Source organism: Anarrhichthys ocellatus, unplaced genomic scaffold, assembly GCF_004355925.1.
Source record: "Anarrhichthys ocellatus isolate YVR2014 unplaced genomic scaffold, GSC_Weel_1.0 scaffold6, whole genome shotgun sequence".
NCBI classification, from domain to species: Eukaryota; Metazoa; Chordata; class Actinopteri; order Perciformes; family Anarhichadidae; genus Anarrhichthys; species Anarrhichthys ocellatus.
Window position 1 is genome coordinate 7386100 of NW_022280036.1, and position 27740 is coordinate 7413839.

At 44.0% G+C, this 27740-nt stretch overlaps 1 protein-coding gene across 2 annotated transcripts in view; it reads left to right on the forward strand.

Moving 5' to 3' along the window:
* Positions 1-27740, forward strand: part of gse1b (Gse1 coiled-coil protein b) — a 172533-nt gene that overhangs the window by 54449 nt on the left and 90344 nt on the right. The window lies entirely within an intron of this gene.

The following is a 27740-nucleotide window of genomic DNA, read 5'->3' on the forward strand; positions in this document are numbered from 1 at the left end:
TGTGTGTGTGTGTGTGTGTGTGTGTGTGTGTGTGTGTGTGTGTGTGTGTGTGTGTGTGTGTGTGTGTGTGTGCGCGCGTGCCTGTCTAGGCCCAGTCAAGCACTATTAATGTTATGATTGCCCCACTGGGCTTCAGCTTTCTGTGTGTGTGACGTGGGTGAAGAATAATATGACCCTTACACTAATGCAATCACATACACTAAACAAATTATAGCTCCCTCCCTCTCTGTCTCTCTCCCTTAACTTCTCTCGATCTCAATTCAACCATGATGATGTTACATGTGGTGTACGTGGTTTTCAGCTTGTACAGCCTATGTGTGTTTTCGTAGGCCCTGCCTCGCTCCATTTTTCTCTCTGATACGATCAGTATGACTGTGTTTGGGGCAGTAGGAGCCATGGAGGCTGGCTAGCAGGCTGCAGCAGCGCTGAGGTCTGGCCAGGCTCAGGCAGGCTTGGGAGGGATTGAGAGTGACGTGTCCGGGGTGAGACACCCCATAGTTGGGACTCCCCACCAGCTTCTCTGGCTCCAGTCTGGCTGATATAATCCAGCAGGGCGTGGAGAGGAGGTGCTCCATCTATCTCCTAGCCACCTCACTCCTCTCCTTTCTTGAGCATCTTTCTGTCACATCAAAGTGCTCATCCCCTCCATCTTTTACCTCTGCTGTTCTCACCAATTCCTATTAGCTACATTTCATCTTTCATTTGTTTCTTTCATTTTCTCAGCCCCACCCGTTCCTCTCTCCTTCCCTCTCCTGCTGCTTTTTTTCTGTCTCTCCACTGCATATCCCACATATACTTTTCCTCCTCCATCTCTCTATCTCACACTCACACAAACACATCCAGAACCCTTGAAGCGGGGTCATGATTGAGGCGTGCCGTTAATTAGCCGACAGTGGTTGTTGTAGCAAAGCGATGGTAGGGTGTAATTAATTAGGTTGCATGTCCACAGTGGGAGAAAAAGAGGGAGAGGAGAGATGGAGTGAGAGAGAAATACCGGCTATCAGTCCTCCTTTTATCCTCTGAGCTCAGATGAGTTCCCTTAATGAGAAAAAATGAGATGCTCCCAACCGGGGAAGAAAGCATTTTGTCCTTTGCATGTTCTCTCAGCCTCTCCTCTGCTTGTCATTCTGTCACTGCCTTGTTCTCTTTTCATCTGCCTATCACATCCGTGCTATTGCTAGTGGGGTGCCAGTGAGTTGGAGTCACCAGCCATAGATCTCCCACAGTAGAATGAACACAGCCTCTGGGACACCTCCAGACCTACTCATACAGTGCTGACAGCTATACCAGAGATGGCATTTAGCAGAACAGTGCTTGCATTTCTGTGCATTTGTTGGAGTTTATGGATGTTTACAGATGCCCTGTTGTAAAGGCTGCTGCTCTATTGTATGTGTGCAAGTACTTGGTGGTTGTGTTTATCAGGAAAACAAGTGAGAAATAGAGAGGAAGAGAGAAAGATGATAGGTGGAGAGTAGGAGGGAGGCAAGAGGTGCACAAACACTCAGAGCTCCATTGATCCTCTCCTCAGTTCAACACTGACTCCTTGACCTCATTCAGAAGCACCTCTTTGTGTGTGTGTGTGTGTGTGTGTGTGTGTGTGTACGTCTGTACAGCTGCGTGTGTGTATGTGTCAAAGGCCTAACCATGGTGCGATATATTTGTTTACAATAACCGCAGAGAATCTCAACCTGTGTCAACCTGTACCCTTTAGCGGCCTCATGAATATTTAGATGCACGCAGCGCCCTGCCCTCGCACCACACTCTTCTTGCATAACATTTCATTTTCTTGGAGACACTCTAATGCATGCAGCACAGCCCCCCACCTCCAACATATACATTGGCCCACTCACACACACACTCCTCCATTCTTAGTGTAAACTGTCCTGTCCTTTGTGACTGAAACTGTCCTAGGTGGCAGGTTTATGGACAGTTTGTCAATGTCAGCGGAGACGGACAGCTATTTACAGCCCAGTTTTAAACACGTCGGACACTGGCAGTTAGCATAAATCCCCTAGTAGGATGAGCCAGTGGATAACACACATTGTCGACCACATAAATCATCAAATACACACATTCTGTCTACAGCAGGTGATCATTCGGTCAACCGCTCAGTCCTTTTTAACCTTCGTAATACTACGGACATACCTTACACGCAAACGTCACACACATGCTGTAGATCTGTATCTTAGTTATTTACAGCTCCCTGCCATCACATTAACATCCAGCACTCGCTTTTCCTCCCGTCCCCTTCAACTATCATTTAGCTTTACGATGTGTCCTAAAAGAAGCATTAGGTGTGCTCCCCTCCCTCCTACCCTTTAAGTTGAAGATATTGATATCCTCCATAAGTCAGACGTGCCTCTCACTGTTATCGAGGAGAAATTGATGACAAAAGGGCGTGACAGGAGGGGAATGGAGCTGGCAGGGAGTCATAGCAGTTTGCCTGTGTGGAGTCTGTGTTTGTGAGGCCTAAAGTGTGTGCTGCATACCAACAGACCTATTAAGAGAAAGAGAGGAGTTGGTTTTGGCGAGGCAGCAGGTTAAGTGAAGGAGAGGGCTGCTAATTTGAGAAAGAACTGAGACAGAGAGACAGAGATCTGGACAGATAGGGAGGAGGAGGGAGGCAGATCGGTTTCTTTCTTTATGAGCTTTCGCTCTGTGTAGGATACTGTTGCTATAAACAAGAGGTCAGCTGAAGAGTGGCTGTTTATAAGGTCCATCTCTCAGAGTGAGCATATCAAAAAGCCTATGAAATCCTGATCAGCCTGCTGTGGTTTGTGTGTCTTCTCTGTGTGTATTTGTGTGGTTGTGTTATCTGTCAGAACCATGAGCAACCATCTGTCTCACAATCTCAACAGGAAAAAAAGAGCAAAGTTCTCTTTGTGTTGTGTATCATGCTGTACGAGTTAGCTTGTAGTTATGTGTTTCCTTGCAACTACGTCTATGAATGTTGTGTGCATGTTGCAGCAGAAGGTGCAGTGTGATCTGTATCTGCTGGTGAGACGTAACAACAACAACATACTGTTCTTACTATCACAGAAACACACCTGGTTATCGTTCACCATAGACCTTCATGCTTGCATCACGACATGTTTTTGTGCAAACTGCATTTGCATACAGTAGGTGTAGCTACTAGAGGAGATTAGAGTAATCTCACATGAAGACCAAGTCACCTTCACCATGTGGTTGGTCCAAGGTTGCGTCGTGCTAACTTGCTCAGCACACAGCATTTTGTTCATCTTCAGATGTGGCTAAATGGTGTGATTAGTAAACTTGTTTACTGTGTGGGTTTTTTTTTTGTATACTCACCGCCTGTGAGTGCGTATGTGTTTTTGTGCGCTCCGACTGCTGTTTTTTCAATTCCACTGGGGATAAAGAAAAGGTTTGTTTGATTAATTAATTCTGTTAGACATGAATGTAAATGATCAAAGGAGCAGATTTGCATTTTGCGTTTAATTATTCATGAGCTGCGATTTCTCATGAATTAGGACACCTGTGAGGGCTTTCTCCTCTCAAGCTCAGACACTTGCTCATGCACATTTTCAGACACACTTGCACATCCTGGGATGTGACCTGGTGTGTTTAACCAGACCTGCCCATCACCCCTGTCTGTGTGCACTACTGTGCACAGGGATGCAGGTCAATGCAGGTTCATGTTGGTATTATTAGGTTATGCTGTCCGCTCTGGCTTGGGTTCAAACGTTCTGATTAGGTTAGCATGTAGTGCTAAGGCTCAGACTGTCACCCTGGCTGTATGATTCATCTCCATGGAGACAAGAGAAAAGCTCTGATCTAATTAGCCTTACTGCTGCCATCTCAGACTCGAGGAAAGGGCCGGGTGGCATGCATAAGGCGAGAGGAGCAAGTGAGGAAGAGGCAAAGGGCGGCACGTAGAGGTTGTAAAAAGAAGGATAACGGTAGAAGAGGAAGAAAAATCAAGTGGAAAGAGAGGGGCATGAGCTGATGCTAACAATAGAGCGCTAGATAAAAGCAGGTATTATTTATCTTCTTTCTTCGTCCCCTTCCTCATCTCCCCCCTTATCATCAGCAGCATCCAACTGCTGCACAAATGGGCCCTTGTTGCCATGGATATGAGCAATGGTTCTCCCGTTCTGCTCGATGGGGCTCAGTGATAAATGGCGGGATGTGGAGGAAGTTAATAATTCATCCCAGGGATGGAGCGACCATTCTGGAGAGCGTTACCTAGCATAATGGGTTAAGTGCAGCGATTGCTGCGTGCCGAGCAATAGACTCACAGGAGGTGATATATATAAAAAATGAATAAAGGCTGAGTGGAGCCTGCTGGGATGGAATTGTCAAGGGAATATGTTGGTGTATGCGTGTGTGAGGGGCGTGGGGTTGGTGTTGTGTTTTGAGAAGAAGGCTTTGTCATTTCTAGAAGTTATAAGATTGTCAGGCAAAGAACAGCAGAGACTTAATAGTGCTTTCCTCCAGGCTTTCGGTAAAGATCTCCTCCCACTCCACTTTTAAACAATGAAAAACAGCTCAATATGCTTTGGGCTTTGAAGTGTGTCAGCAGCAGTGACAGATGAAGCTGCTGCAGAATAGAGGTGCAGGCTTTAGCTGTGTACACTGTGCTATCATTATCAGTGACTAATTGACACAATGTGCACATAAAGAGAAATACATACATTCATGTAGACCTTTTCTGTTCCTCATTATCCAACATTATGTGTTTATTTGAATATAACATTTGTCATTTTCCTCTCTAGAAGAGCCTGTGATACATTGTATGCTTTGTGCTCCATTGATTATGTGAGGGAGAGAAAGAGAGTGAGAAAGGGCTCATCGGGTAGGCCCACACCTCCTAGAGCATTAACACAGCACCTGCTTCACGTCTTCTTCTTAGCAATTTATGAGGTGCTACACTCTTAGCGCTGCCTCCCTTCCCGTCCCTCCATCTTACACTCCCCTCCTTCCCATCCCTCCCTCTTTCAGCCCAGCTATCTCTCAGATCTTGCAGTTTAAAGCTGATGGTGTGTGCCTGGGTTTATGCAGGGGTCACCGTATTGTGTTAATCCCAGAGAACATATCAGATCAGCTTGATTTCATTATTGTCCTGATGCCCCATATGCAGGGCCACGAAGCTACTTAGAATGATCCTCTCCTAGTGATGGGAGGAACGAAGCTGTAGTCCGTTATCTGCGGTGGAGCTGGAGTTTATCGTGTTGGACACTGCTGCGTTCCTGGAGTGGGTTTGGAGCATAACAAGCTTGTGTTAAAACATAGCCGAGCCTTGCATCTTTTCCCTGTATCGCCTCCCACTGATTATTTGATGAGTTTTTCAACGCTCATGTCTCGTTTGGGTCGTGCAGTTTGACTCTATTCTCCTAAGATGTGTGTGCGTGGGAGTGAATGTATTGTCGCATGTGAGTACCCCAGTGGAAAATATGACTTGTGGTTTCTTTTCATTTCTTCTCCATTTTGTTTTGGAGTGTCTTTGTTTTCCAGGAGCCTCTTTTCTCTGACTCCTTGTGGCTGATAAGTGATGCAGATAGCTGTGATGAATAATATCGTCTGACAACACACACACACACACACGCACACACATTAAATCTCCTTCTATGATTGAGCTGAACTGTTGATGTGGTTATGCGGGTGTGTGCTTTATACTCCTGAACATAGAGTGTACTCTCAGTGAGCTGTTTCGTGGATTCTCATAACAGAAGGCCGAGCAGTGACGACAGACATCTAAAGGAGAGAGGGAGGGAGATATGGGAGAGGATGGATAGGAAAAAGGAAGATTGGAGGGAAGAAAGCGACTGTGATTATTCTCTGCAGGTGGAACAAAATAACACCGCCTGGAGTTCAGTAACCACCATGTTCCTGTAACCATAAGAAAGAAAAGAAAGAAACATGAATTGTAATTTCCATGGTGTTTGTTCATTTTTTAATAATACTGTTGTCAGTAGTTTTTGCAGCGGCCTTCACTCACAAATGACAGATGTATGCCACAGAGGTACAACACAAGTTGATCTTACTCATGTCTTTATCTTTTCCCTGAGCTTTCATTGTCACAGCCACACATTGGGGTTAGACGGATGCTACAACGAGCTGACAGGCCCAGCCACATACCGCACGACACGCAAAAAGCACACGCGAACACTCCCCCTGACACCCCCCCACACACAGACCAGGGTTGATGTCAGAGCCCTGCAGGTACCCGACTTTTTTGTGGCACCCAGACTGACAGCTTCATCAAACCCCCACCCTGTTGTACACACATGTGGATACATACACGCACACTGATACACACACGCACGCACACACACACACACACACACGTACACATGTACAGACTCATGGCCCCCCCAGGTTGCCTTTGTTCCCAGCATCTGTTTCCCTCGGTGATTAATTGCAATTAGGGAGAGGTTTGAAGGCCTGTGGAAGAACACAGCAAGAGGAAAAACATCAAGATTAATGAGGGGAGGCATTCATCAGAGAGAGAGAGGACAGAGAGAGAGGAAGGGTGGAAAGATAGAGGGAGAGGAGAGAGAGGGGGAGGGGAGGATAAAGGGATGACATCGTAAGAAGGGAGGGGCTGGTAGAGGAGGAGGTGGAAAAGGGAGGGATGTGATAATGACGAGAGAGAGAGAGAGAGAGAGAGAGATGTCAAAGCTCAGGCCACAGAGCATCACCACAGGGGACTGATTAAATATGGAAATTATAATTGCTAATTGACCTTTATTAATCAGAGCAGTAGGAGGGGTGTATTGCATTTTTGTGTCTCTTTGTGTGTGTTTGTGTGAGATTGTGTATGTATAAGCATGCTGAAGCATGTGTGTAGGTGTGTGTGTATACTGTAGACTGTGTTTGTGAATGTGTGGTTGTTTGATGCCCTCATGCAGCTCTCTCTTGTCTCAAAGAGCTCTCTCATGTTTAAACACAGCACAATGGGAGAAGCAGCTAGAGCAACACAATCACACACACACACACACACACACTGGGTGGTAATGAGAGTGTGACTATACTATGGGGAGCTAAATAGGGTCACAGTGGAACCTCCCTCTTTGGGCTGCCAGATGTGCAATCATGAATGCATGCATGGACACATGCATACAAGCCAGTCCTCTCATTTTTCTCCCTCACTCTCCTTCCTCCCAATACTTTGATGTCTTCATGCTTATTATTACATTTCACAAGAAACCCTGACACCCTGTTTCATTCTGCATCGGAAGCATGTTGACATCATTTCCCTGCCTTAGACTTCCATCTCCATCATCCATAATCACACACACACCTACACACACACACACACACACACACACACACACGGATGTCATTCATGTAGCCAGATCACACATATTTGATTAGAGACTCCCTAAATTCATTAGCCCAATGTGATTTAGCCAGCTGTCATTAGAGCCACATGTAAACTGGTCTGTAGTGGTTTGATTTGGTTTCAGCTCGTCGAATGCATCAGATTCCTTCTCTGTGAGCTCTGCAGGTTGTAATCACTTTTAACCAATCACTACTCGAGAGATCCATTAATCACAAGCCTTTTTGTTGACAACTACTTCCCTATTCAAGACATATTTTTGATATAAACGCAGTCCTTCAACTGTTGGCCACTGGGAGCAGTTGAAGTTAAGCAAAGTGCTTTCCTAAAGGGGGCCTTGACAGTTGGAAAAAAAGACTTTGTTTATTTCACATTCAAGATTTTCTCTGCTCTTCTGAGGATTCAAAGTGGCAACTGTCTGGGTCTTCTGGTACTCTCTTTGAATCTGTATTGCGAGTTAGCTGTCTGCAGCTTTAAAGGCAACTGCTGAGGGCGAGAGACCCGAGAGACCCAAGAGACAGAGACGGGGCAGTCCTCCCTTCTTAGCCCTGATGGCTCCTCTAATCCTGTTAACTCAGTTTATGATCAGACCGCCATGACTGGTCTTTTACCCCCCCCCCCCTCCAGGGGCCAGAGGGACCCCAGAGGCCTCAAAGGGACAATTGTTGCAGGGTCTAGAGGTGCGATGAGGGTGAGGGGTCAGCCATCAGCAGAGAATCTCTCTCTCTCTCTCTCTCTCTCTCTCTCTCTCTCTCTCTCTCTCTCATACACACACACACACACACACACACATTTAGTCACACACTCACTGCTGTTATCTGAACATAGAGTCTGTTCTTTCCCATTTCCTCATTCAATTTATTATTGGGCAGCAAATAAACTGGGCAGTCCTCACATCACTACACACACACACATGCTATATACAATACACTCAACAATACACTGGACTAGCTCAGCCCTTTTTCCTGCATTATTCTTTAGTGAGGAGGCCACCTCTCCTAATGGGAGAAGATTGGGTGTCTTTGACCGTTGCCAATATCCTCACCAGTAACCAACACGCAGCAGTGGACTATGGATTGATGTTATGCCTCATCTGTCCAGCAGAGGTCGCTTGGCACAGTGGAGCTCAGGATTCCCTCCTTTTGTCCTGACTGCTGACTTTACTGATCATCTATGCAGGAATAATGGCTGAAATCAACCAGTGTACAATGTTAATGGCATTTGAATTAGAACACTTCAAATTAATTAGGGAAGTAAAGTATGCAACAATCAAAATGTCACTGTTGATAAAGCTGTGCTTCCTGTAAGCAGTGGTGGGAATCGACAGACTGATTTGTTTGGTGTTATCAATCTGGGTTAGGCTCTGCTGGCTCTAGGCATGTTTCATCTGCGTTTGTGTTTATGGACACATGTGTGTATGGCTTACTTGTATGAGCGTGTGTGCGTGTGTGTGTGTGTGTGTGTGTGTGTGTGTGTGTGTATGTGTGTTTACCCTTGGGTAGGGAGACAGTTTGATTGAGCTCTGCGCCGTAAAGCTGTCTGTTTGCCAGACGGTTTGTCTCCTAGCCAAGACTCTGCAGCAGAGAAGAATACAATGATTATCTGTCACACGGCAGCAGCGTTCTTCATCAGTCTGGCTAGCAACAGGCCAGACTGCCCTGTACAAGCCTCAGACCACACACTGAATCAGCCGCAGGACCTTTTGAACTCTGAAACTCTAAATATGCTTAATGAGTTCTTTTCTCTCTGTGGTAAAATGTTCTTTTACATGTTTACTTTAAACCCGATACAACTTTTTGCCTTTCTCTGTTTGACTTTAAAAAGCCCATAGGAGCACATCTACAGCTTTTCACCTTACCACAGAGTGATGTTAGCAAGTCTCTCTTTTGTTGTGGTTTCTATGTATGTGTGTGTGTGTGTGTGTGTGCGTGTGTGTGGGCCACGCAATAGTATTCAGACAGGAGTGTGAGCAGAATGTCAACAACCTTTAACCTCTGGGCTCATTAATGTGGGGGGCGTGGGGTGAAGATGTGGGATAACTGGTGCGTGTGTATGTGTGTGCGTACATCCAGAACGGTGTCAGAGCAGACATGATTTATCACGTATTAGTAGGCAGAGAGGAGGGGAACAAGGCTCTCAAAAGCCCGGGGTTACAATGTCAGGTCAAAGGTCATGAAAGGTCAGAGTGCTGAGTGAATATCAAAGAGCACCCTGGGAGCTAGATATGGCCGACCAGGCCAGATAGGCTGCCAGGGACTGACTGGCCAGACAATAGCAGGTAAACACACACACATTCACACACCTTACTTGCAGGCTTGTGTAGGTGGAGTGTATCGTGGCTGAGGTCAGTATGATCGTTCAGAGGTCAGAGGTCAGGGGAAATAGCCATTAGATCAGACCATGGATTTACTTGGCCCCTCCAACTTTCTTATGTACACAAATACACACACATTAGCACTCCAATGTGGGTTACCTCTTGACAGACTGACAGCAAATATGTTCTAAAATACGCATCTAAACCAAGCGTGCTGGTACACCCAAACAGACATGTACAAGCAGACAAAGCCCCACAAAGGCAGCTAATTTCACACTGACTCTGCTGGGGCCCTGTTTGGGCACGGCTGTGAAGCACAGACAGAGAGACAGATGGTGCAGGGCTGGCAGGAGGAGTTTCTGCTGTCCTCTGTGCATGTGTGTGTGTGTGTGTGTGTATGTGTTTGACTGATTGTTTATGTGCATTCGTGCCTGTGTGCGTGCATTTTCAAACACCATTCTGTACTCCACACACCAGCGGAGTTGAGGCTTTAGGCTATGCTAGCAGTGCTGCTCCTAACTGCTTCCTGTTGCCAAGCTAGGTGTCAAGAAATGTTACCCCCAGCACAACATCCATGTCTTCACAGACCTTTTTTTAATCCATTCACAGTGTTTTGGTAGAGTTGTTTCCTCTCTAAGAGACTGCAGTGGAGACTGTGCATATTAAGCACGACGAGGACCTGTTTGAAGTTGAATCAAGCTGGCAGTGAATGAAACAAGCTCTTGTATCTTTGTGTTTTGCTCGAGGTATTGTTTTCTGTTGCACTGTGCACATGTACATATCTGTGTTTGTGTGTGCATGTGCACATGTGGTTGCTGTAACTGAAATGACTGGCTGCCGTGAAAGCTTGGGCATAGCTAAATCGTTTTAATATGCTGGCATTTTCTGAACTAGGGCTACGGGGTAAGCGAGACAGGAAAGGAAGAGTTAGGGAAGGACCGAGGCAATAGGGATGAACGAAGGAGAGATGGAGATCTAAGGCAGTGAGGGAGGTAGGAAACAAGATGGCAACAAACCAAGAGGATGATGAGAAGAGGCAGGGAAATAGATACAAATGGACGGGTAGAGGTGAGCATTAAAGTGGAGATGGGTGATATATACAGGTGGTGCTAGCAAGCTGTTTTAGCATGCAGCAGCCGGAGGCAAGACTAATGGGCTAACAGACAGGCTGACGAATAGGGAGACTGACTGACTGATAGTGAGGCTAACAGACGGGTAGACGACGGACAGGCTGACAGCCATCTAGCCAGCCCATCAGACAGGGAGCCAGTGTCATCACACACTGGGAGAACAGGAGGAGCGAGAAGGGTTCATATTCTCCAGGACAGGTGGCAGAGACATGCCACTGCTGCCACCTGGCACTCACTACCCTGTGTCCTTTTCTCCCTTGTTCTTTCTCTGAGCCATAATATTGCTATCAGCTCATGACCTGGTCATACTCCAGAGCCCCTGCTGTGGTAATATGGCAGAGCCCTGTTTTTCCCAGTTTGACTTGTTTCTAAGACAGAGAATGTCCTCTTCTAAAGGCTTCACCCTCCCTGTTGTGGGTTGAATAGACCAGGCAGGCAAAAGCCAGCATGGTAGCGATTCGTGATTACAATCCTCCAGCCTGCCGCGGACTCAGAGAGGCATGCAGGTAAACCCTCTGTCCCCATCAGTCAAGGCAAGGGCTGCGTGAGCAGGTTGGGGGAGCCACTCTGAAGGCTGGACCTTGACTCCCCCAAGTAGCAGAGGCCACCTGCTCCCATTCACCGCTCCACAGCCCTGTCTGCCCCGCGAGCGCCACACAGGCTAATTAAACTCAGTGTGGCATGTACACTCTTACTCCCACTCACACTGAGAGACACACATACGCCAGCTCACATCAACTGTGTGAATTTGATAACACAAATAGACACACACACACACAAAGAAGAATCCACCCACACTCTTTGGACAGGAAGAAATAGAGAAGTGAGGAATGCAAACATTTTATAACATGGGAACAGAAGCGGTTGAATTACACGCATACACACAAACGCACACATACAGACTGCATGCAGCCAACAGACTGTCCCACTTTAGAGTAGGACTGTTCTATTTGGCGTCCACTCACAACTCTCCTCCTCTCTCTGATCTCACTGCAGCATTTTTCGTGGTCCCTAAACATTCCAGGGAGGACAAAGCTGTCACCGACGTTATAAAGACAAAGCTTTTGGTGTCTTCATATGGATACCTGTTTTAGCCGGAATAAAGCTTTTCCCCTGATCTCTAATTCTTCTGCTATTGTTTCCATATCTTGGCAGAACTGGGCAGGAAACTAGTCCCATGTCAGCAGGGTAGATTCTCATGGAAGGCATACTTTGAGATCTTGGTTAGTGCTCCACGTCATTTGACACTGTCGCACAGAAGCCCACTTTAGCATTTGTATGCAACGCACCTGGCTTGCAACTAACTCCAATGTAAACACTCCCTCATCCTTATTATACACTCAGAGCAGCTGATGTAGAATAAAGTTAGAGAAAGTCCAAACAAGGCAGGTGGAAGTGGAGGTGGATGGGTCAAACAAACAGGACTCTCTGCCAGCTGACAGCTGTTTGTGTCTCGTGTGAAATAAAAAATGAACAATGACATTTTGTCACATCAGTCAATCAGTCAGTCAGGTGAGTCATTAATGTCATGTGTGCACTGAATGCATGCGTGGCCGGCTACGTAAACAAAGCACAGAGAAACTCGGATTACAACACACAGAGAGGGAGAGTGACTTACTTCTCTGCTCAGGTTGACATTACTCCACTTTATCTTTGAATTGCAAAATGTTGTTTGCTTCTATATTAATGCTCTGAATTGAGAACCTTTTAAGATATGTGTACATTTACTGTACAACATACTTGAGTCGTCTCTTTTGCAATTTGGAAAGAGAAGCAAAAAGAACGACTTCTGCAGGGAGAAAATGAAAGTGTCTGATGGATTAAGTCTGGAAAGTTAACTGCCTCTAAAGACTTTTGCAAAACGGGAATAGAGAGGAGACAAATATTTTGGGGTGATGAAGAGTGTGTGTGTGGGTGTTTGTGTGTGTCGCTGTGTGAGAAAGGCAAAGGCAGACAGCATAGAAAAAGAGGAGACAGTGGCGGTGAAGGACTTTGAGAGGTGTGACTGCTCCCTAAAATGATTTTAGGCCCAGCCCTCCTGGACCCCCACAGCTTCCAACATGCCACAGGGAGTTGTCCCATAATCCTCTGTTCCAGGTAAACAGCTTTCTTCCACCAAAAGCCTGGACCCATCTCCTGCACACACACCGTTAAAAAGCTCTCCTTTGCATATGCCTTTAAACCTCCTCCTCTCTTAAAGCTCGGGGCCCCTTATCTGTAATGGAACTCACTGACGCACACACACCGCTCTGTAATTGGTGTAAATTAGCCTGATGTTTGTTGATTTGTGGCTGATGAGGTGCTTAAACCAACATCAGCGTTATCACTGTTTGTCTAGTCTGTTGCTGCCTTTGTATACAAGGAAATATCAGATATTACCACGGAAACAATATTTAGCCAGAATACACTTCACATGTAAATATGTCCTGTTCTGATCAGGTTATACAAGGCCAAACAAGCTCTATCCTTGCTATGTTGCCCTTGATAGTCTGGTGTTAACTTGCACAGATGCATGATGGGCAAGGCTGTTTTCACCTCATTCTTTCAAAAGTCTTTCTCTACACAGCGGAGAAACTCCTCTGTTTACACTCCATCACAGACACTTAAACACAACTCCCTCGCCTCTGCCTTCCATTCCCTCTTTAATCTCTCCCTCCTCTCTTTTCTTTTCTTTTCTTTTCTTTTCTCTGTCCACTCCATTTAGTCATTAGGTCGTCGCTCATCTGCATAAGCTTTCCGTTGTAGCACTCGATTGCACTGGGCTCCAGCTCATGTTTATTAAATAAGCCTTCTTGTTGTGTCAGCCCCACAGATTGCCCTGCTCCCTGCCTCGTCCTGCTATTTTCTTGCTTGGCTACTTCTCTCCTCGCCATCTCTCCCTCTCGTCTTCCCTCTCTCTGTGGTTGCCGTGCTTGCCCGCCCTTTCCCTTCCCCCCCTCTCTTCTTATTCCTCTGCGGGGGTATTAAAGGCTGTTTCTGTTGGCCGTCACTCTTCATAAGTGGTGTCTTGCTCAATGTGTTCACCCTGTTCCCTGTGCGAGTGCACCTCAATGCCCCGGTGTGCGCTCTCTCTACAGGCCCCACTCAGAATGGAAATGAAGGGAGTCTGTAATGAGTTCCACTCAGCCAGGGTCCCCGACCCCACCGCCATCAGCCAGCTTAGAGGAGAGAATCAGAGAGACAGAGAGGGGGCAGAGAGACGGGGGTCAGAGATAGAGAGAAGAAGAGGCTCAGGGGAAAACACAGGGCTTTTTTCATTTTTTTCTTTACCCCCCTCTTTTAGTGCCTGGTTGCCAAGCTGCTACAATTTTAAGCTGGCCTTTCTTTCAGTCTATAGGGAACAGTGTGGGACCGTGACATGGAGCAGGAGAGGAGAGGAGAAGGGAATGATTTTGGAGGGGGTGTTTGAAAGTGGGAGGAGAGAGGTGGAGGAGAAGGACGACAGACCAAAGCAGAGGACAGGAGAGATGATAGGATTAAACAGGGAACAAAGAGATAGACTGAATTTTGAACAGAACATATGGGTGATGAGAATACGTGCTGTAGGACGATGACGAGAACGATGATGACGATAACGACGACAACCGCAGCCTCCATAATTGATACCATTCCTCCTCCTGCCAGCTCATCCTACAGTGCAACATTGCCTCTGCTCTGCTCTCACCAGGGCAGGATCCTGCTTTTGGCTTCATGCAGAATGAACCTCTGAAGAAAACTGTGAGGTTGAATGGAATTAATTGGAATTAAGTCCTGCAGGCTTAATAGCCATTCATTTTAGGCCAAAGCAGTTTTTTTAGGTCTCCAGGTTACTTTTTCTTAACAGACATTTTGGAAAATCACAGGTGTTACAAATAACATGAAGGATGGCTCGTAATATTCAAGCTAAGCCGTGACAGTGTGACAGTGATAACATGCACAACAGGACCCTGAAACTGAAGCAGCTAAATGAAATTCAGTCATCATTCATTTTATTATATACACCTGTGCTGTTCTTCTTGTGACATGTCAAAATGATGAATTATTTTAAATAAATTGCACTGTAATATGACTTAAGAGTCTAAAGCAGTTAACTGCGTTTCCATATATACATTTATTTTATGTTCGTGTGTGTGTGTGTGAGAGAGAGAGTGCATAATGTGGATGATTCCTTTACAAGTTGATGAGTCATATTAGATTTACACAACTGTCTTACCCTGTACACCAAAGCAGTCAGCTGGAGAAGCTGGAGCCGAGTCAACACAAACTGAAATTACCTCCTCAGTGTGTGTGTGTGTGTGTGTGTGTGTGTGTCTGTGTGTCTGTGGGTGTATATGTAGGTGGGTGTGTGAGTGTATACGGAGAGAGAGAGTGAGAGTTGTGTCTGTAAGGCTGTGATAGATGAGAGACAGCTGATAAGGAGACCTGGGGTTGGAGCAGTCAAACAGTGCACAGATACAGAGTGGCTCGGTCTTTCCTATCTATTTGTGTGTGTGTGTGTGTGTGTATTTCAAGGCGGACTGTTGTACACAAGACTGTCTATTGGGAGGCAGATGCCTCACTGGGCGTGAAGCCCAGGAATTGTGTGTGTGTGTCTCGGTGAAAGAGGGTAATGGCTGACTCTACACGGCCTCTGACCCTGCTGGGCAGCACAAGTCCTCCTCTGTTTCTCCTCACACTGATTACAGGGTCAGAGCTGCATCACACACACACACACACACACACACTTACAAACCTACGCGCATACACGTAGTGTGTCTCTTTTCGTTCTACCGTCAGCACAATAGAGAAGGAGAAAGAGGACATTCTGTAACGCTGAGAGAGAGAGAGAGAGAGAGAGAGAGAGGTGAGGTCAAATGAGAAGAGGGGAGAGAGAGAGTGGAGAGATGTGGAGTGAAGCACATAAAGAGAACAGCGGCACAACATGGATTTGCACAGATAAGAGAGAAAAATGGATAGCACAGGATATAGGCTTGGAGAAGACAGATATGCTCAAACAAAGATAAAAGAGAGGCGGGTGAGAGCGATATTCCTGGTTATTAGAGGCAGATGGAGCAAAGGATGAAACGCGAGGATGGGTGGAGTTACAGTATTAAAGAAATGGTCTCTTTTCTTCTCGCTTTGTCCTTTCCTTTCTTTCCTCTAGCTCTTTAAGGATGAATCATTCAGCAATCATTTATTTTTCTGTTGAAGCATGGCTTTACCCTCTACCTCCATGCCACCTCTCCGTCTTTATGTCTCACACTACTTCCCTCCCTCCCTCATATCTCTCCATCTGAAATGAAAAGGAGAAGGAGCAGGGTGTTTGCACAGCAAATAAGATGCAGCGGTTCTGAAGGACACACAATATCTGAGAGCAAGGTGTGTGCGTGTGTCTTTCAGTGTGTCTGTGCACGTGTGTGTGTGTGTGACACACAATTTTAGCCCTTGAAGCAGCTTTCTTGGCATTTGACTAAAGGCTTGTGTGTCTGCGGGCCACTTTGTGTATGCATGCATATATCCCTGTTTGCATTCGTCTGCGTGCGCACAAGGGTGTATGTGTGCATGTGCGTGTGTCTGGCACTGACCCATGTAAAGAGACAGTGTGTGTGGGGCATACATAATGGATGCTCACCCTGCCGCACACAAGAGTGCACAGCGCCGTGAGGGATTCCCAGCTTAACAAGCCTGCCTGAGTGTGTGTGACAGAGAGAGGCAGATAGAAAGAGAGAAAGAGAAAGGGAGTGTGCTTCATCCATAACCGATCCCAAAGAACGTAGCCATGAGGGAAACCCAGTGCCATCCCCATCATCTTTTTCCACCAGTATAAATTGTTCTACTTCTGTATACTGTTTTTTCTGTCTCTGTAGTTCCTCTGTTGATTTCTGCAGTACGTTGTTTCTGTTCCTGTCTACTCCTCCATCCCGGCATACACACCCCCTCTCCTTTTCTGTTTAATTGTGTCTTCAAACAGTCTGCGGTATATCTGCTTTGGACTGGAAATGTCATTTGTTTACCAAACTGTTCCAGAGAAGAGCAGCCAGAGTCTTCCACCTGTCAGACACTGATAGCATGCGTACACACACACACACACACACACACACACACTCGATCCAGTTTCTCTCAAGCCACTGAACATTGCGTGTCATCCTGACTGTGACACACACTTCCTCTGTGTGCTGTTACTTTCCAATTACAGAGAGAGTGAGAAAGAGAGAGGGACACAGGAGGTCACTCAGAACAATTAAGACAGATGAAAGCATGCGACTGAGAAATCAGATGTTTCAGAGCTTTTTATTTCATTTTTTAACCCTGTGATCATGATGACAGACTGATGTTGCACTCTGCGGGTGGAGCAGGTTCAAAGTTCAAAGGTCAGGCTGTTGCGTAACCAAAGAGGAATTGAAGTCTCTCCATCCTGGGCTCTTAAACTGTAAATGTTGTAGCAGCTTTTCATTTCAGAGACATGTGGGAACAGGAGTCGATTCTCTATCTAAGACACTCTGGCAGATTGATGGCTAAGGCTCGAGTAGGATTTACAGAAACCTTCCACTGTGGCTCTAGTGGGACCAAAACTAGCGACATGATATCATAAAGCATGCAAATGTTTATGACGGTCTTAAAAATGACCAAGGGCAAAAACGTTTGTTCGAAAATGGGGATTGACAGAGTGACTATTTACGCACGATTTGAGACTAATACAATTGAATTAATTATAATTGTTCAATTTTAATTAAAATTAGCAAGGACTACGTTCCCTGTGCACAAATATCTGTACTTTTATGAATATGAAAGCTGTATCTTCATGTAACAAATAAACAACAGAAGAAGCATCATTATGATATGGGAGCAAGGTTATGAGAAAGAAACGCTGACTCCAAACCACAAATTCATTAAATAGAATAGAATGGTTTTGATCCCAGTTGGATCAGGTCAATATGTTTAAACATATTTCCAAAACATTAACAAAAGACACAACGTTTTGAAATGGCAGGTAATTAAGTCAGTAAAACCCAGAAGACAATAGAGGACTTACAAACATGGACAATCTGAGAAGAAGATTTTTCTATTACAATTCTCTGAAGCTGTTTTACCAATCTGTATGACATGAATCCTCCCAACTGTCCAAGTTGTCAGAATCAGTTCACCATTTCAGCTGTGTTACCAATCACCAGGTCTTATACAAGCACTGCTGATCTATGTGGATGCAATGTCATGAGGGAACAGATTTGACAGGAATATTTAATAGAGGACTCTTTGTGAACATTGTTATTGACCCTGCAATATTTTGGATTTCACAAGAAAAAGTGGCTTTAAAAAAGCTCACACACACACACACACACACACACACACACACACACACACACTGTATTTCTAACAACAGCAGAGTGCTGCAGTCTTAATCCATAGAACAGGATGTCAGCTTTATCTTGGATTTTGAGCAGGGCAGCAGGCAGAGCCCAGAGGTGTCCAGGTGTCTGGGCCACCACCGAAGGATGCAGAGTACACTTGGCAGAGAGGAGAGGAGAGGAAGGGCTGTTATAACGTCCGACAGAGAGGTTAAAATAATTCTTTATCTGTGTTCTCCTCTCTGCCTTCTGTAAACAAAAATGAGAAGAAAGAATGAGAAAGGTGGAGGGAGAAGTAGAGGGGGCTTGGTGGTTGAGTGGGAGTAGTGCAGAGGAAGAGAGGGAGGTGGGTGTGGGGGGGGGGGTTCTCCATTGTAATAGCTGGGTCAGCGGGATCCCTGCCATTCAGGATTGAAAAGAGGCCCCAATTAAATGACTTCGTAGAGCAAGCGAGTTGGAGCAGTTTGTGTGTCTGTAGGTGCAAGTGAATGTTTTCTGAATGTGTCTGCATCTGTGTGTGTGTGTGTGTGTGTGTGTGTGTGTGTGTATGTGGGTGTTCTCCCACCTAAATATGTGTCGTTGCTGGTGCATTTTGGAATGTAGGCCTGACAAGTGTGTGTGTGTGTGTGTGTGTGTGTGTGTGTGTGTGTGTGTTTCTTTGTGTGTGTGCACACACGCTCACTTTTGTGGCACCAGGGTTGACTAGGTACTTGAAGTGTCGCCATGGTGCTGTAATTAGTGAGCAGGGGTGAAAGGTCGGCCACAATTCTGCTGGCCCCGGACAGGACCTCTCTCAAGAGCTGGGGGAGCCGCAGGGAGCAATGGGTGGGGGGTTGTGGCGAGGAGAATGGAGAAGGGAGTGTTTTACAGAGCAAAGACTAAGCACACAGCTAAAGCAGGCTTCTGACTGAAACAGGAGAGAATAGAAAGCCATTAAGCAGTGTTAGTTTTGTAACGGTTATCCGCCCCGCTCTCACCCTGCTGGCATATGTCGACATGTTTATTGTTGAATAGTGTGTGTGTGTCTGTGTGTGTGTGTGTGTGTGTGTGTGCGTGCGTGTGTGCGTGTGTGTGCGCGAACAAGGCAGGTTTGGACATTTGAGTGTGGGCTATGAATTTTAATGTCTGTTTCAGTTGGTTAGCTTGTGACGCAGCTCAATCTTGAAGTAGCTTTAATCTTTAGATTATAAAAGAAAATAGATTGATTGTGAGGGTTAAATGAAGGCAAAAGCGAGCCGTGCTGTATGCATGCAGGGGGGTGAACTACGAGGGAGATTAAAGGAGAGAGGAGAGAAACAAGAGGAGGAGAAAGTGGGAGACTTCAGTTGTGAGGGACAAAGGTTTTAAAAAGTCTTTCTAACAGCCCATTAATGTAGAAACTGTCTGTCTGCTCATTTGAATGCAGGTCTCGCTGTAATGCTGCCCGTCTGCCTGTCTGTTGGAGTATATTATCGTGACTCTGTAAGAACATCGTCCATTGCCGCCATGTTTCACTCAATGTCTTCAACATGGCATGCCGAGCTCTCCACCCTGCTGCAGTGTATCAGAGGGGCAGTGCCGTATGAATTAGTAAAGCAACAAAACAAGTTCCCTCCATCTTATAAAACCTCCTGTAGATGTCCTGTCAGATCTAGCACTGTTGAGGAATGGTATTATGACACGTACTGCTCTGCTCTCACACAGAAAAAGCATTCTCTTTATCAAAGTATAATGTCTCCAGAGCGATGGAAAGACAATTGTTCTTGTCAGTTTGTCAGTTTGAGTTGAATATAAAAGTAGGCCTGTTTAATATTAGAGACTCCTCGCACAGTCAATCGAATTTTTATTTTCTAATCCCATTCAGACTCACATGCCTGCTCACATACACACACACACACACACACAGAAATACACACACAGCTACACACACATCCACAGTATGTGCAATATCGTGTTTTGTATTTAAAAGTGTCATCGTAAAAGCAGACAAAGCACAAATAAAAAGGTGGTCACAAATCCAGTGTACTGCTCTTGAAGATTGTCTGTTCCTATGTCTTTGAGTAAATATAAAGACCTATTAAAGGGCTTTGTCATGTGGAGGAAAAGATATCAGCACTCATTGGGATGGCATGATGTGTGGGTGTCTAATGCAGAGACAGTCTGTTGTTGAAGAGATGAGGCCTATCTTTTAGTTGGCATATGGTGTTGAACTACACATGCCGCAAAATCTGCCAGGGACATGTGTGAGAGGGTATGCACGTCTCCGTATGGGGTGAGATTTGTGCCACCAAATCTCTGAGTTTGAATTACGTGTTTTGTGAAATTGTTATCTGGGGAAATTCAATTTTGGATCTGAAATCTATGTCTAAAAATATTTGTAATATTGAAAAACCGTTTCAAGATTACTTGTATGGTATGTGTTGTTAAAATAGCGAAACTGACTGAACCTTTGAGACATTAGAAAATGACAACTCTTTAAAAAGCTTAGCTTCATTAAAATATTTACAAACAATTGTTTTTAGTTGGAATAAAACTGAGTACAGATGTCTACAGTGCCACATGATGATGATCTACCAATTTATATTAATCAGGGTTTATTCATTATTTTTTTCTACTGGAGCATTTTAATATGCCAAGGAATTTAGAGTGTACCACAGCTATGTGTTCAAAATAAATCAAAATTAATTTTTGCCACAGGAAAAACATTCATGATCAATTCCTGATTTTCACATCTTGTTCTCCAGTCTTTGAAGCTGGCCTTGCTTTGTGCTAACTGTAATTAAGATATTCAGAAGCCTGTCACAGTCCTTATTTAGTTCCTGGATTGGTGATTTTTAGTTGTCGATCTCTCAATTGCTGCATCACATCGGAATGAATGCCTGTTGCCCTTTTCAAAGAGTGAATATTAATTGACTCACATTTTATTGAAAATGAAAAGTATGGGGTGGGGGGGGGGTCTTTGACATTATTATAACTCACCTTAATGGAATATTTGCGTCTGTATTATCCTGAAGTAAGCTCGTTACTTTTAGGAGTGTAGAACCCAGATGTCTTGTGGAGACATACTATATATATATATACCCCTTTCTTTGCTCCATGTCTTATCCCCTCCCATCTCTACTCACTCTCCTTTAATTTCCTCCATCTATGGAAATAAATGGTTGTCTTTTTCTCTATAATTCTCCGATCACTCTAATCTGGCTACTTTTCTACCTCCCTAATTCTTCTTTCTTTCTTCTCCTCCCCTACTTGTCCCTTTGGCATTTTGTTTCATATAGAGCTGCACAGTTTAAATTTGAAAAAAACACCCTCACACTCACACAAAAACACAGACTCCACAAATGACCATACACAGGCATACACACACAAGATCAGACAGTACTTTTGTTCTTGTTTTTGAACAATTGTCACAGCTATGGTTATTTAAGAATGTTTTCTCTGTTGAAAATCACAGTAAGAGAAGAAAAATGGCAACCAGCTAAAAACAGAGCGGCAATCACCTGACATCACAGCTATTCATCGTGCAGAGAGCTGTTTGGTCCTCCACCAGCATGAAGAGGAAAGACCTTCCAAGAATCTCTCCTCTCTCGCTCCTCTCTGTCTTTTTCCACAAATTAATCTGTCCAGTCGCTGCATAAATCTTTGCACCACTGTGGAGAAATGCTCTTTGTGGATCATTTATGTGTGACACAAAAAGCAGATAAACCTCGGTGAACCTCTCTTTAAACGGCCTGAACTGACCTCACACCACACACACTATATTTAACTGGAGGACGGACGCTAACAATGTATGCTTTTGTGCTACGTGTGTGAGAAATGAGATAATGTTAAACTGCAGGTTTGCATTACCCAGAAAGCACATGTGAGTGTGTGTAGTCCTGGTTGTGCTTCATGTTAAGGTGTCATGATCATTTATGTCTAAGGTCAAAACAACTCTCTCCTATACTAAAAGATGGGAGGAGAGGGGGGCACTCAGGGGAGAAGGACTAGGGAAAGAAAAAAAAACATTGGAGGGGGCCTTGAGATGGCTTCAAAGGGTCCTGCTGTAACCATGGTGCTGCTGAGCGTCGTCACCGTGGGAACAGACCTTCGGCAATGTTGAGGAAGGGGAGAAGCATTTGTGTTGTGCTGTTTCCCCCAAGTCCCCCTCTGTCACAACACAATGTTCACAAAAACTTGGTGTTTTATGGCTTTGAGAGCTGATAATCAAGTCGTTTGTAATTACAAAATATAACAAATCAACAATAAAATGCTGATAAAAGTACATAAACATAAATAAACAGTGGTGTCGACATGGAAGCCCATCACGGTACAGCAGTTAAAACACTTTTGGACAGTAATGCTGTCTATAAAATATTAGTCCAACATTTACTGAACATCCAACAATACAGCTGCAACAAACTATTTTCATTAACCATTATTCGAATGATTACTTTTTCGAATAATCAATAAATTCTTAAGTTGCAAATAAACATAATGACAGATCGCGTGATGGTCTAATGACCTAAACTTGCTTGTCTGACCAACAGTTTGAAACCCATCAATGTTTAGTTTGTGATTCGAAAGAGAGAAAACTACAAAAGCTTGATTTGTTTTGTGATATTTTCACCCGATAAATATGTAAATCATAATCATCAACATTTTGTTTTTGAATAAATGAAAAATGGTTATGATGTCCTAAAATGGGTTATCTTATCTCACCTATAGTAAAAGGGATACAAGTCATACTTTCAAAGCTATAGTGGCAAAATGTTTTTCTATTTTAACGGTTTTTAATACAACTGCTGAAGTATCATAGTTAACTTTCTTATGTGCTCTTTAGATTAATGACATGTGTACACATCACCAAACATTTGTCAAAATAGTTATCCAATATTAATCATTTCTATTCTCTTCCAGGGAATGATTTACGCTGCATCTATTTTATTTCTTTTGGCAGCATCTCCAAAGTGTGTGTAAATCCTGCTTGACAGTTGGATGGAAACAGCTTGTGTCTCCGAGCAGGCACCTCTCCTATTAGATACAGATGATGAACAGAGCTTTCCAAAGATTTTAGGGAGAGGAGAACCATGATGAAACAAAGACTCTTCTGTCTCAGGACATTGTTATTGCAAAATTAGCTTCATCAATCTCGCTGACCTCATTGGCAAGCCCAATCTCTATTCTCAAACCTGGTCTGTCCGTGTGTGCGTGTGTGTGTGTGTGTGTATGTGTGTCCCTGCTGTCCCAACACTAACCAGTAATACCATCACCAATATGGTCCACATTGAGCGGAAGCTGTGCGATTTAGATGATATTTGTTTGCTTGGAGCCTAAGGTTAACTCATCTGTTTGTGTGTGCGCACGTGTGTGTGTGTGTGTGTGTGTGTGTGTGTGCGCGTGCGTATGATGGATTCCCTGTCAAAGCAAAGAAACAGGCTGAATCTGTCTAAGGAGACAGGCCCTTTTAGTAGTGACCACTGCAGCACGATTTATAACACTCTTAACGATCACACCCTCAATTAGAACTGCAGAATAGCCTCTGTGTGTGTGTGTGTGTGTGTGTGTGTGTGTGAGATAATAACTACCGTACAGAATAGCAGGATGAAAAGGGGTTATGAGTAAGCGCTGCAACACTTCGATTTCCCCTCTTGCTGTGATGTCACTGAATTTATTACTAGCTCTTGCTTAAGACTATACTCGCCATAAATCAGACACACACACACACACAATCAGAGACACACATGTCGCTCTCTGCCCGAGTCAGGCTTATGATGAGGAGTAGAGCGGAGAGGGACTGTGATGAGGGGGAAACAAACAGAGCGTGGAGACGGATGACGGATGGCTCCTCTCATTCAACAAGCCAGCCTGAGATAAACATGCACTTAGGCAACACGGTGTCAGCCTCCGTCTTCCTTGTCTTCTCTTCTGCAACAGATAACTAACACCATGGCACCTTGATGTGTTGATGGTACCACAACAAAAAACCAACAGCAAGAAGATGATTCCTAAAGCTTACTGTAGCACACCAACAGTAGTAGAGATGTGAGTCGTGGGCCGACACTAGCGGCAGAGTGATGACCCACTGTGTGAAGAATGGAGATAATAGAGGAGGGCCTACTCAAAGTTGAGCAGGGATAGGTGGCAGGGGCGCTGGAGGTGACCAGAAGGTAGAGTAATTGCCTCACCATACTCAAGGTGCTTGAAATTATCTGTGACCTGTTCCAAGTGTGTGCGCTTGAAGGAAGGGGCAAGAGACATGCAGCAAAAGAGAGGGCAAGAGAGAGAAATGACTGTTGCAAATGTCCATTTCATGCCGGCGTGGGGTCATGCCTGGGCGCCGCCAGGAAGTGTGGGATGAAGCGAAAGGTGGAATAACGGAGGGATAATCTTGTCTGAGCTCCAGTGAGAGAGGTCAGGGGGCTTGTTATGAGAAAATGAAAGGGGAAAGGTGGAGGAAAGGAGAGCCACGGGCTATTAGAGACACCTCAGCTACACATAATGGCAGGTAGCGGCAAGAGGGACACAAGTAGCTGAGTGGAGTGACGGTTAGAGAGGGAGCAGGGACAATACATGCCCTGTGCGAAAACCAACAGAAACTATAACATCGTTTCACATACGTCCAATGGGCCATTTTTGACCTTGTGACTATTTTGGTGTTGGTGCTTTCAAAAGCTATTAACACATAAGGATAGTCTAAGAAAGGAAACCTTTAATAATGAGATAGTGATGACGAGTGATGATTCACTGTTCTCAAACACAGTATTACAAAAATCCCCAATAATTTCTATTTTATCTCAATATCAAGATGATATTCATATTCACAGTGTTGAATTTGAAACTGCTGCTACTTTCCTTTGTAGAAAATCCATCACATTGTGGTCTTAGTGTCTCCCTCACTATCGTTTCATTTATTTATTTTTTTGTCTCTAATAAGTAGGCGGCACAATTGCAGGCAGAGAGAGAAGAATGTGAAGATACAGTAGGCATGGGGAAAGAGAGAGAGACAGAGCTAAATAGGAGAAAAAGGGAGACGAAAAGACAGGTGGTGAAGAAACACAATGTTTGTGTTTTCTATGCACAACTCTCAATTTTCTGGGCTCCTATTTTTCTCCTTCATCTCCCTTTTTCCATTTTATTTCTCTCTGGCAAAACACCCTCTAATCAGAAGGTATCTGCTGGGCTATGTCCTAAAAACTTTTTTTTTTAAGGAGTGCATCAGTGGTTTACACAGACTACTGGAAATGTTCTTGTATTTGTTCTCTCTCTCACTTCCTCCTTCTTGCTCTATCCCTCACTGACTTACATGCTTCACTTCCCCTGCTGTAATCTCAACAGCATTTACTGAGCTAATTAATGGGGCAGAGGGTTGAGTACTACTCAGCTGAGACAACTCCTTCTCTTTGTCTCTTGCAGGCATAGAGAAAGGGAAGAATCAGAGTAAGATGAGGCAGAAGGGTGAAAGAAACAGAAGGATAAATGTGCCCTTTTCTGCTTATTACTAGTTAATGAGTATGTTAATAAAATAGTCAACTTGACACTTTGTCTGCTTGAATATAAAGCATATTTAGTGATAGCAGCAAGTATGTTTAGCCCAGACTTTTACACAATACTGTAACTCTCACCAACTCTCGAACCAGAGTTGGTGATTCGAACAGACTGAGACGGTTCTGAAGTGTTTCATTTTGTTACTGTCGAGTTTGAATTAAGTGTTTTACGATGATCAGCGAGGTAACATTTAATTGAATCAATGTCTGAGTGAATAAGTAAATGAACGTCAATCTATGAGGTCCTACACATCCAAAAACCATGAACTAACTTTAAATTAGTAGAAATCCTACCTACTCTGAAAATGCTAAACACCCACAGTCACTTCTTTCAGTTTTAACACAACACAGTGAAGTTAATAGAAGTTCATGGAAGACATTGGTATCTACCATTGAAGTTATAAAATAAATGCTGAACATTACTGGTAAAAAAGTTGATTAAAGTGGCATTAAAAATAGTTCTTGGACCATCTAAGGAAGCCACACAGGAGAGACACCTGTGTTAACATTTTTAAGTAAACATCTTTAAGTACATAATAAAGGCCACACTATTGTTCATTAGACTTCAGAGTAGTGCAGATTGCATTTTAATATATTTTTTCACTGAATTTACACCAAGGTCAACATTTTCAATGTCAGACAAAAGAAGCATTTCAGTTTTTTTAAATGTCAGTTGAATGCGATGTACAAAAATCTGAGCTTGAAGCGGCCAGCTCCTAATTTATCGTAGTATGTGTGTTCAGTACAAAACTATTAATGCCACATATTGTATGCTTTCATCCACAGATCTGTCCTTCCATTTCTCATGTTTTTATCACCCCGCTTTTAAACTCACGCTCCATTTTGCCATTTGTGTTCTCAAAGAAATGGAAAATGTAGCCAAAAAAAACTTACAATAATATGTAATGTATCATATCTACTCAATGCTAGATTACAGACAAAAGAAAGTTCTCCATAAACAATCATTAGCCACGGATTCCAAGTCTCTCATCCCTTGTTGATTTTCACTTCTATTTAATCCATCTTATTTTCTGCTTCCTAACTCTGTCTACTTCTCTTCTTTGTAATATTCCTTTAGAATCCAAAGCAGAATGAACCAGTCTCACTAAATGTACCATGTGTCACGCTAAAATTCGTCCTGCTTTCTCGTTATGCCCTACCTTTTCATTTGTACTCTGGTGAACAGAACACAGGCCCACACTACAAGGTGTCGTCTTTTTGTCATGGTTCTGGTTGTGCACTTATTTGATTGGTCGAACCGGACACAGAGAATTTATAACAACTCGGCATGACAAATTCTGTTTGTAGAATACCACCGTACCAGCTGAGCCTGGGCATCGCTCACTGTGTCTTTCTTTGTGCCCGTGTTTGTTTGTATGCAACCGCAGTAGATCCACATATACAGAGCAAACTATATTAACCGTGAGTTCACTAAGCAATACGTATTGCACAGGCTTCAGAATATCAATATCAATTGGATATTCACACAGAATATATCTGACACTCATGCATTTATTATTTATACAAAAGTAATTTAAAGAACTGCAAAAATAAACTTAGAACTATTATATTGCAGTGATTGACCATATTTAGTTTACTTGGTCAACAACATGGTCATCATTTTTACAAATAAATGCTTCAGGCAAAAGCATTACTGCAAAGATACAAGAGTTGAGTTGTAGTGTTTGGGTAGTTGTTGACTGTACCTCAGGTGAGCTTTTGTAGGTTTTTCCACAGATGTTATATTGGCATGTACCTCCATACTGGTCAAACATCATCAACTTAACGCAAGACTTACTCTTCCCCATTGATGTCATCCTCTGCACTCGTAATCATGAACAAGCTTTTAATAGAGTCATAAGATAAATTTATATTATAATACATAAAACAGATTCATGTTTAGTCTTACCGTTATTTTGCATAATGGGATTCCACCATTGAAGAGCGAGATGGGTTTGAGAGAGAAAGAGAGTGACACAGATTGTGTTCATTAATGTCACATCAGTGTAAAGGTGATGAGTCAGAGCAAGTCAGGGTTAAAGGTCATTGCTGTTTGTCATTTATTCCCACCTCCCTCCTCTCCTTTCCTCGTCGTTATTGAATCAATGTCACCTAGCTTACTTGAACCTTTGAGCTTTGTACTCTCTCTCTCTCTCTCTCTCTCTCTCTCTCTCTCTCTCTCTCTCT